Source organism: Symphalangus syndactylus, chromosome 18 (assembly GCF_028878055.3).
Source record: "Symphalangus syndactylus isolate Jambi chromosome 18, NHGRI_mSymSyn1-v2.1_pri, whole genome shotgun sequence".
Classification (NCBI taxonomy): Eukaryota; Metazoa; Chordata; class Mammalia; order Primates; family Hylobatidae; genus Symphalangus; species Symphalangus syndactylus.
In genome coordinates this window covers 107529551-107543801 of record NC_072440.2, presented here as the reverse complement: position 1 = coordinate 107543801, position 14251 = coordinate 107529551, and positions in this window count along the sequence as shown.

The following is a 14251-nucleotide window of genomic DNA, read 5'->3' as shown; positions in this document are numbered from 1 at the left end:
AGGAGAATTAGTAACTTTACAATGAGAAAACCTGACAGGCACTACGTCAGCCAAGTGTTCAAAGTCAACATCAACAATCATGAATCATACTGATATTATGTGTCCTTCGTGTGAAGAAAATGACACTCTCTGTAATCTTCCTACCCAAGCCTCATAACCCCAGGCTAACCATGAGTAAAATAGCAGACAAATCCCAGTTGAAGGAAATTCTACGCTGTCTCTGACTTATATTTCTCACAACTGTGAAGGACATCAAAAACATGAGAAAGCATGAGAAACTATCTCAGCCAGAAGGAACATAAGGAGACATCCTGACTAGATGCATTGTTTTATGCTTAATGGAACCCTGGAACAGAAGAAGGACATTAGGTGAAAACTGAAGAGATCCGAATAGGCTCTGGACTTTAGTTAATAGCAATCTAACAATATTATTTCATTAATTATAGGAAATGTACCATAATGCAAGATGTTAATAAAGGGGACAGTCTGTGTTTGACTAATGAGAACTCTCTGTACTACCCTCTCAGTTTTTCTGTAAATCTAAACTTTTCTAAAAATAAAACCTACTAACAAATAATCACAAAATAGCCATGCTAAAGGAGTTCATATGGCAGCTTATTTCACCAATGTCTCATTTATTCCAACTATGTCTCAGTTTTCTTTACTTTTAAACTTCAATAATTATTTCATAGGGCTGTTGGGAGGATTAAAATCTCACAGTGCAGTTCCTGGCACAAAGTAGAAGGCCAATAATTATTTCTATGCTTCCATGGCTAAAAACGTTTTAGAGTTATGGTGTTAGACTTGCCATCAGAGCCATATAGAAGAATCAGTTTCATAAATTACACTAGGATCAAGATTTGAACCAAATAGTACTTGAAAAGCATGATCATATATTAGTTTGATTTACATGTTAATTTATTTTTATTATTTTCAAATATTAAATTTGCCACAATTAAAATGAATCAATGTATTTTAAAACAACTGCCTTGGAAACATTGACAGGCATCTAAACCACTACATGAGACATATTAATAACATATATTTTGGAGTCGGGAAGATCTGAATTCCAATAAAACTATGTTTCTTAGCATCTTGTGCTTTTGGACTAAGTTATTTATCTTCTCTATGCCTCAGGGATTTTTTAAAATCTTAAAAGATAATTTTTGCAGCGTTTGTGTGAAAAGTAAATGCAGTAGTGCTCATTATGCAGTTAGCACAGTCCTTGGCACATGGCAAAGCAATAATATGCTATTATTATTATTATTTTATTATTATTATGTTAGCTTACAGATCATATTTTTCCATTAAATGTTTTACAATTGCAAAAACATAAAATTATTATATAGTACAAATATGTTAACTAAAGTGAAGGGCTGTGGTATGATTTTTTTAAAATTTCTAAAGTAGATAATAATTATGAAACTAGAACTGGACACAGGTTTTCTTTCTTTCAGACAGGTGATCTATTAAAAATATAATTATTTATGTTTCCAAAATATTGGTAGAATAAATGCAGACAGAACCGACATTATTTCTTTTTTATATCTTCGTGTTGCTTTTTATAAAGAGCTCAGAACTTATGTTATCTCAGTGATGACATAGAAACCACACATGTGGTTTCTCCTTTACATACATTTTGGAATTAGTTTCCTGCAATCTCAACTTCACTATATTCACAAAATAATAAATGAGAGAAAGAGATGTGAATACATCTGGCTCTGCAAAGCCCCTTTTCTGATAAACTCCATGTCCAATGGAACAGAATTATCACCAATCAAGGAGGCATTTTTCTAAATTTTTAACATTTTAGCAATATTAACTCATCAACACTAACAGATCAGAGTGCATGAATTACATTATATGCCTCTTTCTGTATCTGCATAACTCTGGTTAACTGATTTCACAACCTTTTAAACACAAATCTTAAAACATTTTATAGCAAAACAACTACGCTTGATGTTACACCATGTAATAGGTCTTTGTAGTAAGTAAATAGGGTGGTAAGTGGTTACATATGGCAGCCCATTCAAAACCGGAACTGCTCATCCCATTTGATGTTATTCACTTTGTTTTATAATGTGTATTCTTGCTAACAAGAATGTGTGACTGGATCTTTTTTGGTTTCAGTATTTTCGCTTGGGATTAGAGCTTTCATATTTCATAGACAAATCTAAGAAAGAACTATATTACTATCATTAAATCTTTTTCTTCCCCAGGGAAAGTCTTCCACCATCGACTCAGCCATATAATTCACTAAACATCAGTTGTCCAAGCGCTGTTGGTTAAAAATTATTTTTACATTGTGTGTAAACTTGAAAATTTAAGCCAAAATGAGAGAGAGAGTGAGAGAGAGCAAGAGAGAGAGAAGATAATGTCTTCCAGATGACGGTTTTCTGGATGAAATCTGAAGCCTGAAGCAAGAGAAAATTTTCATTACCATTCAGATTACATGTCATTTTGATTCACACTCCCTAAGCAAGCTAATTTGGTCGGCAGCCAACCTTCTCGCAGTGTGATGACAACACAACAAGCTTCACCGCCTTCCTTTCAGTGCTAATGATTCCTTGAGTGACAGCCATGGTCTCAGAGCTCCACATGACACCTCACCCTGCTGCGCCTGCAATGTCAGACCTGCTGCTGTCCTGGGCCCCTGCTCACGGTCCTGGCAAGGACAGCCTGTGACTTCAGGAACATACCAGCCACCGTCACCCCACCCACCTGCATACCTATACACACACAGGGGCCCCTGGTGCTCACCTCTCCACACTGCATGTTCTCAGGACAATATCACCGGGATGAAATAAATTGTGGTAGTAAATGGGTGCCTCTGAGGACCTCTCCCCTCTCCCCTTGGGTCAGGGGAGCTCAGCCATCTTCTCACCATGGACTCACACAAGCCATGAATTCTTTGTTGTGCTATAAGTTGTTATGTTAGGTTCGAATGTCACCCTTTCTAAAATTTATATTTATTTTAAATTTTCATTTGCTCTGTTTTGAAAAATATCTTTTTCAATAGATATATTTTTTCTCAAGAATCAAAATATTGTGTTGACTTGTTTGTTTTCAGATTTAAGGTATGCAAACACCCTTATCCCAAAGTCCTGCTACCTGATGGTGTTTGGAGTTATGAGAAGAACAGTGACCTTTATTTCCATTCTAGAAACGAGTCTGTCAATGCATGTTCGGGTGGGAACATAAACACTAAGATATGATGTGTACGAGGTGGACGTCGTGTTCAAATTCCCTATGGTATTTCCAATGAAAGAATGCCCACACGTGGGAGTGTTCCACAGCCATTGGATGAGTGAACGAGAACGAAGGTGACTATCTCATTGTGAATGTGGCTATCTCATTATGAATGTGGCTGTTTCATTTCTGGCTGGGAGTTACCGGAATCACTTGCAAGTTCAGAAAGCCTGCTTGTCACTTGGTCTGTGACTTCTTCACCTAAGCCCCGTTCATCCACTCACCGAGATATGAAACTTGCCTTCAAATAACGGAATATTAAAAGGAGTTTTTACCCAGGCACTAGTTCTCTTGCCCTATAACATGCCCCAGTTTGTGTCTGAATTCATTTATTCACTTCTAGAAGGCTAAGGATCCCAACAGCGTGGAAGTCACAGTGCTGGGATACTGGCTACACAGGTGGGCACAGGTAAGGAGGGTAGGCCTCTAGTGGTCTGGGACTTTGCATCTAATCAAAGATGCTGAAAAGCTCATTATGGTTTGAAGGTGTTAGGGCAGAGGAAGGTCTAACCTGAAATATGAGAAATTAAGTGTTGGTCAGAGAGGTAGGTGTGGAAAGCTGGAGTGGAGCCACCTGCCTCCTCCCAGAAGCTGTTCATGGAAGACCCTTGCTCCCATGACCTTGCAGAGCATCTGTTTCTCTGCAATCGAATTTGAGATTCTGGGTAGCAAAGGACATGCACAAATACATGATTTACTAATGAAAATAATTCTACTCTTTTTCTATAAGTCAATGTATATCAGTGACCTGGTGTAGGAAATTAGATGGGTATGTATTGATAGAAAGCAAAATCGACTAAGGGCTATTGTTGGTCCACTTTCTAGGAAGTTATGACATATTTTATGTAAATATTCTTTTTTACTCCCACCATGGTGATTTAGTAGTTAGTTCTCTATTTTTCTCATTTTTTAGGATGAATACATAAGAGGGAATTGAGATTGGGGAGGAGAGAATAATAGCTTTCCCATTAGAAACGTTTTTCTTTGGCCGGGTGCTGTGGCTCATGCCTGTAATCTCAGCACTTTGGGAGGCCAAGGAGGGTGGATCACTCGAGGTCAGGAGTTCAAGGCCAGCCTGGCCAATATGGTGAATCCCCGTCTTCACTAAAAAAATACAAAAGTTAGCCAGGCATGGTGGTGCATGCCTGTAGTCCCAGCTACTCGCAGCCTGAGGCAGGAGAATAACTTGAACTCAGGAGGCAGATATTGCAGTGAGCCAAGATTATGCCACTGCACTGCAGCCTGGGTGACAGAGCGAGACTCCAAAATTAGAAATTTTTTTTTTTTTTCTTTTTCTTTTTAGATGGGAGTTTTGCTCTTGTCACCCAGGCTGCAATGGCACGATCTTGGTTCACGGCAATCTCTGCTTCCCAGGTCCAAGCAATGGTTCTCCTGCCTCAGCCTCCCAAGTAGCTGGGATTACAGTTGCCCGCCACCACACCAGGCTAATTTTTGTAATTTCTGTAGACACAGGGTTTCACTATGTTGGTCAGGCTGGTCTCGAACTCCTGACCACCCACCTCGAACTCAGGTGATCCACCGGCCTCAGCCTCCCAAAGTGCTGGGATTACAGGCCTGAGCCACCGCACCCGGCCTTTTTTTTTTTCTTTTAGCTTATGGGAAAATATGGAAAGACTAATTTATTTGGAATCAAAATAATTACAGCCAACCACTGATCCACAATTTATTAGATTGCTTAAATTTTTGTCCTTGCTAAAACTTTATATTCACATCTGTAAAATGGTAACAACAACAATGCCTATTTATAGAGATGCTTTTAGGATTACATAAGCTGATTTGAGCACTCAGTATGTTATTAAATGCTAAACACAATTCATTTTTGTCTTCAAATCATGTAATGTTCCTGTCATTACACAGTTAAAGAAAGATGTATTGGAATTAAAATTAAGAGTTGTTTTCCTCAATGTATATTTTATTACAATTTCCCTAAGGTGAAGCTATTTAAAAAATGTCTATAATGTTTTTAAGTCAAATGTTACAATACAGAGGAGAAGATCCGTGGATGCAGAGAAGTCTGAACATTGTGGACGTTAGAGCTTTTAATACATTCCACATCTTGATGTTTTCCAAATGCATCAATAGTTTACAAGAGTTCGTGAGGGACAAGGATAATTAACTTGCAGGATAAACAAGTTTATTTTAGTTCAGGGCCACAGCATACAAATGGCTAGCTCACACAGTGTGAAAATTTGAGTTCAATTCACGCTGCACAGGAGCGCCTCTGTGGAAGTTTGATCTTAGTACTTTTGAGGGTTTTTCTAAGACTTTTCTCTTGTATCCACTACCCTTCTAAGACGTAGCTTCAAAGGTAGCAATGACATTTAACCTTCATATTCAAGGGGAGATTTCCTGTTTTATACGTTTACTTAAACTGACGACTGGGAAGCATTTGTTTGTGCATGTGTAGACATAGTCTAGATCCAGAAAGAGAAAATTAAGATGGCTGCAGGAAGAAACATGAGACCATCGTAATGAGAATGATCTTCAAATATAGAGAAGATAAAATGTATTCTCTAGGATTTCAAAGGGTGAATGTTAGAAAGCATTCTTTTAATGTAAAGAATTACTTTAGAAAAAAGGACAGATTTCCAAAATTGAATTAGACGGTTGCAGTAGTAAGTTACAAGGTGTTACAACTGTTGGAGAGCAGACCAGCTCCCAGGTCTTACAAAGGGCATCCAGTTCTGGGTCCGTATATCAGGCAGGGCTACGATTTAAAGTGTTCTCAATCTAGTTTAAGGATGCCTTGCTCCTAGCCACAAAGATTCAGATTCTCCTGTTCTCGGTTAGGGCCTCACTGTGTTTAGTTCTAAGCAATGATTAGAATAAGCTTCTCAGGTCGTTCTAACGTGCACTCAAGATTAAGAACACGTATGTTAGTTGATTTCTAGAACTGTTTCTCATTGGATGGATCTGGGGCTTTTTGTGGGCACTTGCACGAATCTAGGTTAAAACAATTGCACATAGTTGGGTATCAGTCTGGACTGTCCACATGGCAAAGCAGTCCTAATGCAAAACACTGGCATTGATTGATAGATTTTTCATAGAGGGTGGATTTGTGCTTTGATCATTACTGCTCTATTCAGGAGACAAGTCGCAGCGAAGTCCTCTGGTCTCTGCCTCAAATAGAGACAGAGACTGACAGTTCCGGGCCTCCCAACTTCCCCAGGAAGATGATCTTCATGGAACAGTGCCAGCAACACTGTCCCAGCGACTGTGACCGAGAAAAGGTTATGAGATACATTCACTTACTCAGTGTACTGAAGGACTGCAAAAGCCAGAATGTATTTCATTAAAACTACCCCATTCCCAGAGCCTGTTAGCAGCAACTGGGAAAAATCATTCTCAACACAGTGGGGAAAATCCTGTCATTTTGTGGTGGAAGCGAGATGCCAATTTTGACATCTCCAGTGGCCGTGTGTGTGTGTGTGTGTGTGTGTGTGTGTGTTTGTTACAACCTCATTTCTCTGAAACTGTGTTTCCCAGACTTCATGACACCAGATCTTGGCATAATCCCCACCCTCCCTGAACATTTGCTTCAACTGAGAATTAGGCCTTTTATTTTCTAGATCCTTATTATTGCTTTTTGGGTGTAAATTTGCATTGAGCTATTTCTGTGTAAATAGAATTTTGACATAATAGGAGCACCAGCAAGGACTGGCGTTGCTGCTGGCACGTCATTTCAAATCCATCTATCCTATACTGTGGCTTAATCTAAAGGCTGGATTACTTGAAAATGCATTTATTAAGTCTGACCTACTTTTTAAATATTTAATATTCCATTTTGGTTTCCTTGCAACGAGAGAAGCTTCAAGGTCTTCATGTTCTTGCCAATTTTTAAAGCATTGATATTGATTCAGATAATAAGACCCTGCACAGACACAGTGTACAGACTCACCGTCCCTGCACCACTTTCAAGAGTGGTATTTAAAGCAATTAGCAGCTCACAAGATCTTACTGGTACTTGGGTGTCCCCAAGGACCTGCCTGCCTTTGTCCCTTATGAAATTTCTCCTCTTTCCCTTTCTTTATGTACGTGACTGAGCTATCAATAAAAAAATAATAACAAGCAAAAAATCCCAGATCCATAACAGAAAAAGTAATTACCATCTTATCTTTCCAGAGTGGGGCCTGTTTACAGCTTAGTTAAGGCTTACTCTTTTCATCAAAAAGTATTCTGACTTGAAGAATAATAGACATACAAGCAAGAGATAAATACAAACTGTTGAGAATGGGAGGGAGGTAAGCAGGGAGAATATGAAATATATGCAATGCAAATTGTGAAATGTAAACAATATTTGTACATGTATATTGCTTATGTATATTGCTTAGTTCACTGTAAAAATACTAGGGTATCATACATTGAAAACTTCAATAAAAGAGAATTTAAAATAGAGGTGGAATTAAGGGTGAAAGAACATAAGAAGGTAGAATAGCTTGCAGCTACTGTTAATCCAGCACAGAAAAATACTTAGCACAGAATTTTGTGCTACACAGAGTTAAAGTTCCGTAGCAGCCAAAGTAAAGACAAAACATGACAATTACATTAATTAACTCTTCATAAGAGTGGAGCAAACAAGTTTCTCAAAAGTGCAGCTGTTTTTGATACTAGTCTCATAGCGAGTTTCTCCAGTAGATCCACTTGAGAGGAATATTTATGATCTGAACAACTAACCCATCAACTTGCCAATAATGAACGTGATCAGCGTTTCACAGAGGTGAAAAATATTTTTTTTTATGTTAGAATTCTCTGACAAGGCACAAACTCATACTTAGCTTCGGTGATAGAAAGGAAATAAGTAGTGTTGAGTTTTGCTATGACATCTAAGATTATTTCTCCAACTCAAAAGTTGAAAGAAGGAGGCAGTGGTAGAGGTGAGGGGATTGTTGCTCAATGCCTGCAGTGAAAAAATGCTGTGTGTCAGGCAGGCTGGTAGCGACATGTTTTAAAATAGCAAAGGACTTTGTGTTTATTTCCTGCAGAGTTTGAAAACATCTTTGGCTAGCTATGTGTGGAAAGAGAGAATAACTCATACAAAGACTTCAATAAAAGACAATGCAATTTTCCGACATATCTTTATCTTGAACAAAATAATTATGCAGATAAATTAACATGGACGTGTTTCTAGAACTAGAACTGAGCCTTTTTGAAGAGCTTACTCTTTGTAACAGCACAAACTGTCAAAGTTATAATAGTTTTAAAGTAATGTTTTTCCTATTTTTTGTTGGAATAGAATTAATGCATGTTCTCTTTTTTCATTGTTTATAGTAGCTTTTATTCAATGATCACAAACTGTATGTGAATTCCTGCCCCACAAAGTATAAATGTACTCTTTACAAAATATAATTTAATTATTTTTAAAAATTTGAACAACTCTTCCTCTCATACGATTAAACTTTTAGATGATCACAACTTGTGAGTACAATAGTGCTCTTGCCATGTTTTACTACATACCGATATTTCTTGCCCGGCACTTTGGCTGGAACTTGAGGAGCGATGTTGAATTAAATGATGATCATGTGCCTGATTGTGGATGATTTTAATAGGAATTCCTTTGTATCTCACATTAATTAGCATACTTGAAACCAGTTTGGGATATATTCCATTTTTCATAGTAAGATATTTCTCCTGCATATCAAGTTTACTGACATCTCCTTTAATCAGGAAAATATTTTATATTTTAAAATTAATTTAATACCACTCAAAAAGATGGATTTCCTCTTCTATTACTTAGATGAATTATGCACAATAATTGGGAAATATGCAATAATATCTTTGTAGTATTAGAGCATCTTTGCAATCTTGAAATGGTGTGTGTGTGTGTGTGTGTGTGTATGTCTGTATTTGCATCCATGCAGGTATAGATATAACGGTTATATAAGTCTCTGTCAGCTCTGCCTGTTTTAACAAATTACCATAGACTGAGTGGCAAGGACATTTATTTTTCACGGTTCCGGAGGCTGGAAGTCTGAGATCAGGCTGTGGGCAGATTTGGTTCTTGGTGAGGGTTCGTTCCTTCCTGGCTTGCAGATGAGGCCTGCTCACAATGCTCTCCTATGACAGAGAGGGACAGACAGAGGAAGCAGGCTCTCTCAAGGCTCTTAGGGAATGAACCCCATCATTAAGGCTCTGCTCTCGTGACCTGATACTTCCCGAAGAACTTACCTCCATATATCATCACACTGGGAGTTAGGGATGCAACTTATGAATTTGGGGCTTGTGGAGGGGCATAAACATCCAGTCCATAATAGTCTTCTTAAGATTATTGATCTTTCCCTGTGCTTTGAAACTCAAAATTCTTTGAAGAATGTACAAAATTCCTGAAATATGTGGACCAGACCTTTTTTTTATTGTAGAACTCTTCTTCTTTGTCTTTTTTTATGTTAACATGTAATGGGTTTATTATTATTATTATTTTTTAATTATTATACTTCAGGTTTTAGGGTACATGTGCACAATGTGCAGGTTTGTTACATATGTATCCATGTGCCATGTTGGTTTGCTGCACCCATTAACTCGTCATTTAGCATTAGGTATATCTCCTAATGCTGTCCCTCCCCCTCCCCCCACCCCCCAACAGTCCCCGGAGTGTGATGTTCCCCTTCCTGTGTCCATGAGTTCTCATTGTTCAATTCCCACCTGTGAGTGAGAACATGCGGTGTTTGGTTTTTTGTCCTTGCGATAGTTTACTGAGAATGATGATTTCCAGTTTCATCCATGTCCCTACAAAGGACATTTACGTTCTCCTAGTAAAAATACTTTCAGGGCATTTTCAAATGTATTAACATAAAATTTATATGGCATATGACATTTATAAAATTTTCTTAAAAATGTGTTTCCTCTAGAATTGTGGTTTTTATCCTGTTACTTGTTGTCAAACTTTCTTATCTGTGTGTTTTCCCAATTATTTTTATTTAATAAGTAGAAAATTTGTCACTGTCTCAAATTGATCTTTTGTGTGGCATGAGCCGTTCCACTTTGTTAATTTTCACTGTTGTTTTTGATGTTTTTCTTAATTTGAATTTATTTCCTAGGCGTGTCTGCCTGGACAGGTGTTCTGAGGTAACATATGTGAAGCAGGTTCCCTGTCCACTGGTTACCAATTTGTCTGAGTCTGTTGAGACGGAATGCACTCAGGTGCAAGGAGTTACATAAGGCAGATGTATTCCTTACAGACAGGCAGCAAGGGACAACTCAAGCCCAGGCAGAACTCAATGCAAGCTCATCCCCCAGGGCTCAGGGTGGACAGAGCCTCACCTGGGCATATGCCACTTGCATTGCAGCAGAGGGACCCTGGAAGGCAGCCTTCCCTGGATGTACCCCAGGGACTGTGCAACTCACTGCACAAAGCTTTAAGGACATCCTGCTTCCAGGGGAGACAGAAACGGAGCCCAGGTTGGCCCTATCTCAGGATATTGCATCCCAAGCACATTCTACAGTGGTCCTTAAGAATTACTAGTAAGAAAGGGCGAATATCTGGGTTGGTCCAAGACCACCGAGAGAACTGTCTTGCAACAAGCGATTGCAAAATCTCAGTGCCTAAAGCATCAACATTCTATTTCTCTCTCCTTTCTCGGATCCATGGCAGGTTGGCAGGAGCGCCTCGCTGAGTGGTCTTTACTCTGGAAATACAGCCTGGAATACTGGCGTCTCCATAGCTCTGTTATAAAGACAGCATGACTGATGACACCCTGATCCTTAGAGCTTCAAGTGTGCAGTGACATTCATCGCTCGTATAGCAAAAGTCATGTGGCCACACCCAATTCTGGAGGCTACAAAGTGCCTCTCTCACATACCTGGGTGGAGACCGAGAGACACATGGGGGTCAGCATGAAGGACCAGCACAGCTACCTTTTACTTTCAGTTTTTGTGTTTCTTCACTTGTGGGCTGACTGTTTAGTTTGATTTTTAATGTTTGTTTAGACAAAAACAAATTAACACATAATTTCAGTTCCTTTTTATATAGTGTTTGTTATTTTCTAATAATCTGTTCTTGTTTTGAGTTCTTTGAACTCAGTAATAAATATAAAACTTACAAATGCAGTGGTTATGTGTTTATTTTTTCATTCTTTGGTTTTCAGCTTATAATTCTATAGCATGAGCTGACAGCACTTGCCCCTGAGCTTGTACAATGTCTGTATTTTCTAATTGTAGCCTTTTATGATTTTGTATCTGAATGCATTTGTCTGTGTGTGTCCATGAGGAATGAAGCATCCTTAAGGCCTATGTATTCCATGTATATTCCAGGATGTTTTAAATGTTCTCTTGAGATGGAAAAAAGGAAACAGAAGCCAAGGCTGTATGTATTTGTGGGGGTTGAGGCGGGAAGGGTTGAGCCAAGAGGGAGAGCTTAGAGTTGGGGATCACAGCTGTCTTTTGCCTACTTCCATTGTGCCATGAACTTAGTACGCATTAGTGCACTGAAGCCAAATGTTCTAAGGGAGTACATTTTATCCTTAGTATACAATGACAGACGTGAGGACTAGGCATCAGCCCAGTGTCGTCCATCTAGTCCGTCACAGTGCTCAGGTCTGCTCACTTTTTTGAGAATGTGTTCATTTCCCCCTTTATTTTCTTTCAGTTTGGGTAGGGGAGGGAGAAACTGAGAAGACTTTGAGTTAGGAAACAGCTAAGTTATCACCTACCCTACTTCAGTTCCATTCCACATGTGGACCTCTCCCTTCTTGAATTTCTCTATCTCTTTATGTTTTGTTTCATTTCTATTTTCTGGGCATCTCCTGGATTTAATGTCTTCTTTTCCTATATTTCTTTTAACCCTAATTTCATGGGCATCCTTTGCCCTGCCTGACCTTCCATGTTCACCAGTGCTCTGTCCCATGCCCACGTCTTTCTCTGCACTATATCCCAAGGGAAACTCTCTTCTCCACTGCCTTCCCCATCACTAAGAAGTCCATGAATATCAAATTTGAAAGAGAAAGAGAAAGACAAAATAATCTCTTGTTATCTGTGTTATCATTAGTTGGACAAACTGCGATCTAAATTTAACGTACCAAAAAATATGTTCCAGTTCTATCTAGTGTTCTTCTCAGTGAAGGACCTGTTACTCACCTAACTGTTTATTACAAAATATCACAAATTATCTTCTATATTTTCCTCTCTGTTGACACATTGGGACAGTCACCAAATCCAAGCAATTCTCCCTAAGTTTTATTCACGTATGTCCACTTATATCAACCTCTATTGCCACCACTTTAGTTTAAATTACCATTATTTCTTTCTCAGCATACTGCAAAATATTCCAAACGTTCTCTTTACACGCACTGTTGCCTCATCCTAGTTCTTTTTTTAATCACAGAATTCCTAGGAATTCCATTTTGAAAAGGGTAAAAGTAATCATGCTCTATATTGGATTAAAATTTTCAAAACACTCCTAGTGCTCAGGGTGACCAGGTCTCCAAAACATCGTTATAAGCTGGCACCTGTCCCCAGCTCTAGGCATCCTATCCCTTGATTATCCCCATTCTGTAGCCACACTGTCCACTTCCTGATAGACATGAGCATCCCACTTTCTACCTTATTTGATTGTCTCCTAATTATTGTTTGGTCATGCAGTGAATATGACCATTACAGGATCTTACACGTACCCTTCACAGCATTTGTCACAATGACTATCATTGTCTATTCAATTACTCAATACCTTTCTTTCCCACTAAGTGAAATACTCCAAGACAGCCAGCAATTACTCTACCTTATGAATGTTTTTATTTGAAATACCTGGTACCTAATGCCTGATACCTAATAGGGATTTAAAACTATTTGTCTAATAAATACAGTACTTAGAGATCACCTAGAAAAGACAAAGGGAATATGTTTGAGAATAATGAAAAGGATTTCTAAAGAGAAAGCCAAATCTGTAGAAATTTCATAATAATAATCAAATTAGTCTGAAAAATAATTCTTTCAGAAAAGAGGTTCTAACAGAATTCTAAACATGTATCAAGGTGATAAATTCTGTTTGTCTTTCAATACCCCAATCCAACCCTATCCCCTGCCCAAAGCCTTCTTTTACCTATTCTGGTCTTCTGCCATGAATTCTAATGAATTTTGTTGTTGCCTTATATCCCCTGTTATCCAAGCACTTCCTCAGAGCAAAGGCCTTTCCTTTGTACTTAGCATCCAATTTTGTGCATATTAAGTAATCATTAAATCTTTACTAAATAAATATGTTAGAGCGATTTATTACAGAATACTAAATATCAGCAAGTGCTAATGGAAGACCTATTATGACCCAGACAATGTAATAGACCACAATTCTGCAAAATATAAATAAATAAAAATAAGAACAACATATAGCCCCTACCTTAAAGAGTCCTACTCTTACTTGGGACCCCTTATAGTCTAGTTCTGCCACTCATTATGCCCCCCTCTGTGTCTTAATTCCAACACCTCCTAAGAGGAACAAGAGAATCATGCCCAGCTCCCCAGCAACTGCTAGAGTAAACCGATGCTTCATAAACCCTAAGACAATGCATCAAATTAAAAGTGTACGTGCCTCATAATTCATTTTTATTTGCTGAAAATTTGGCTTACCACTGTTATAATATTGCATATGATTAATTATGCCATAAAATTTGTATGTTCAAGCTTATGTTTGACTCTGTAAAAGGATCCAAGCCTGTTTTTTTGTATTCTATAGAGAGCTCAACACAATGCATTGAGATTCAATTTGCATGATATTTACATAAATTTGCATTTCCACAAATTTGCATTTCCACATACTCCTATTAATTTTACATAAGAAGTACATCTAACTCGATGGTCAATAAAATATAATCTTATGGCCTATAAAAGAAGTATAACTATTTTAAGAAACTGGCTGATGCAGGAAGCTAGCCAAAAGTATAGAATATGTGTAAAAATACTAAAAATGATAACTCCCCATTGCATAAGGATTTCTATTTGAAAAACATTCCCAGTTGCTCCCCCATCTGAAGCTTTTTAGATAAGTAGATCAGAGATG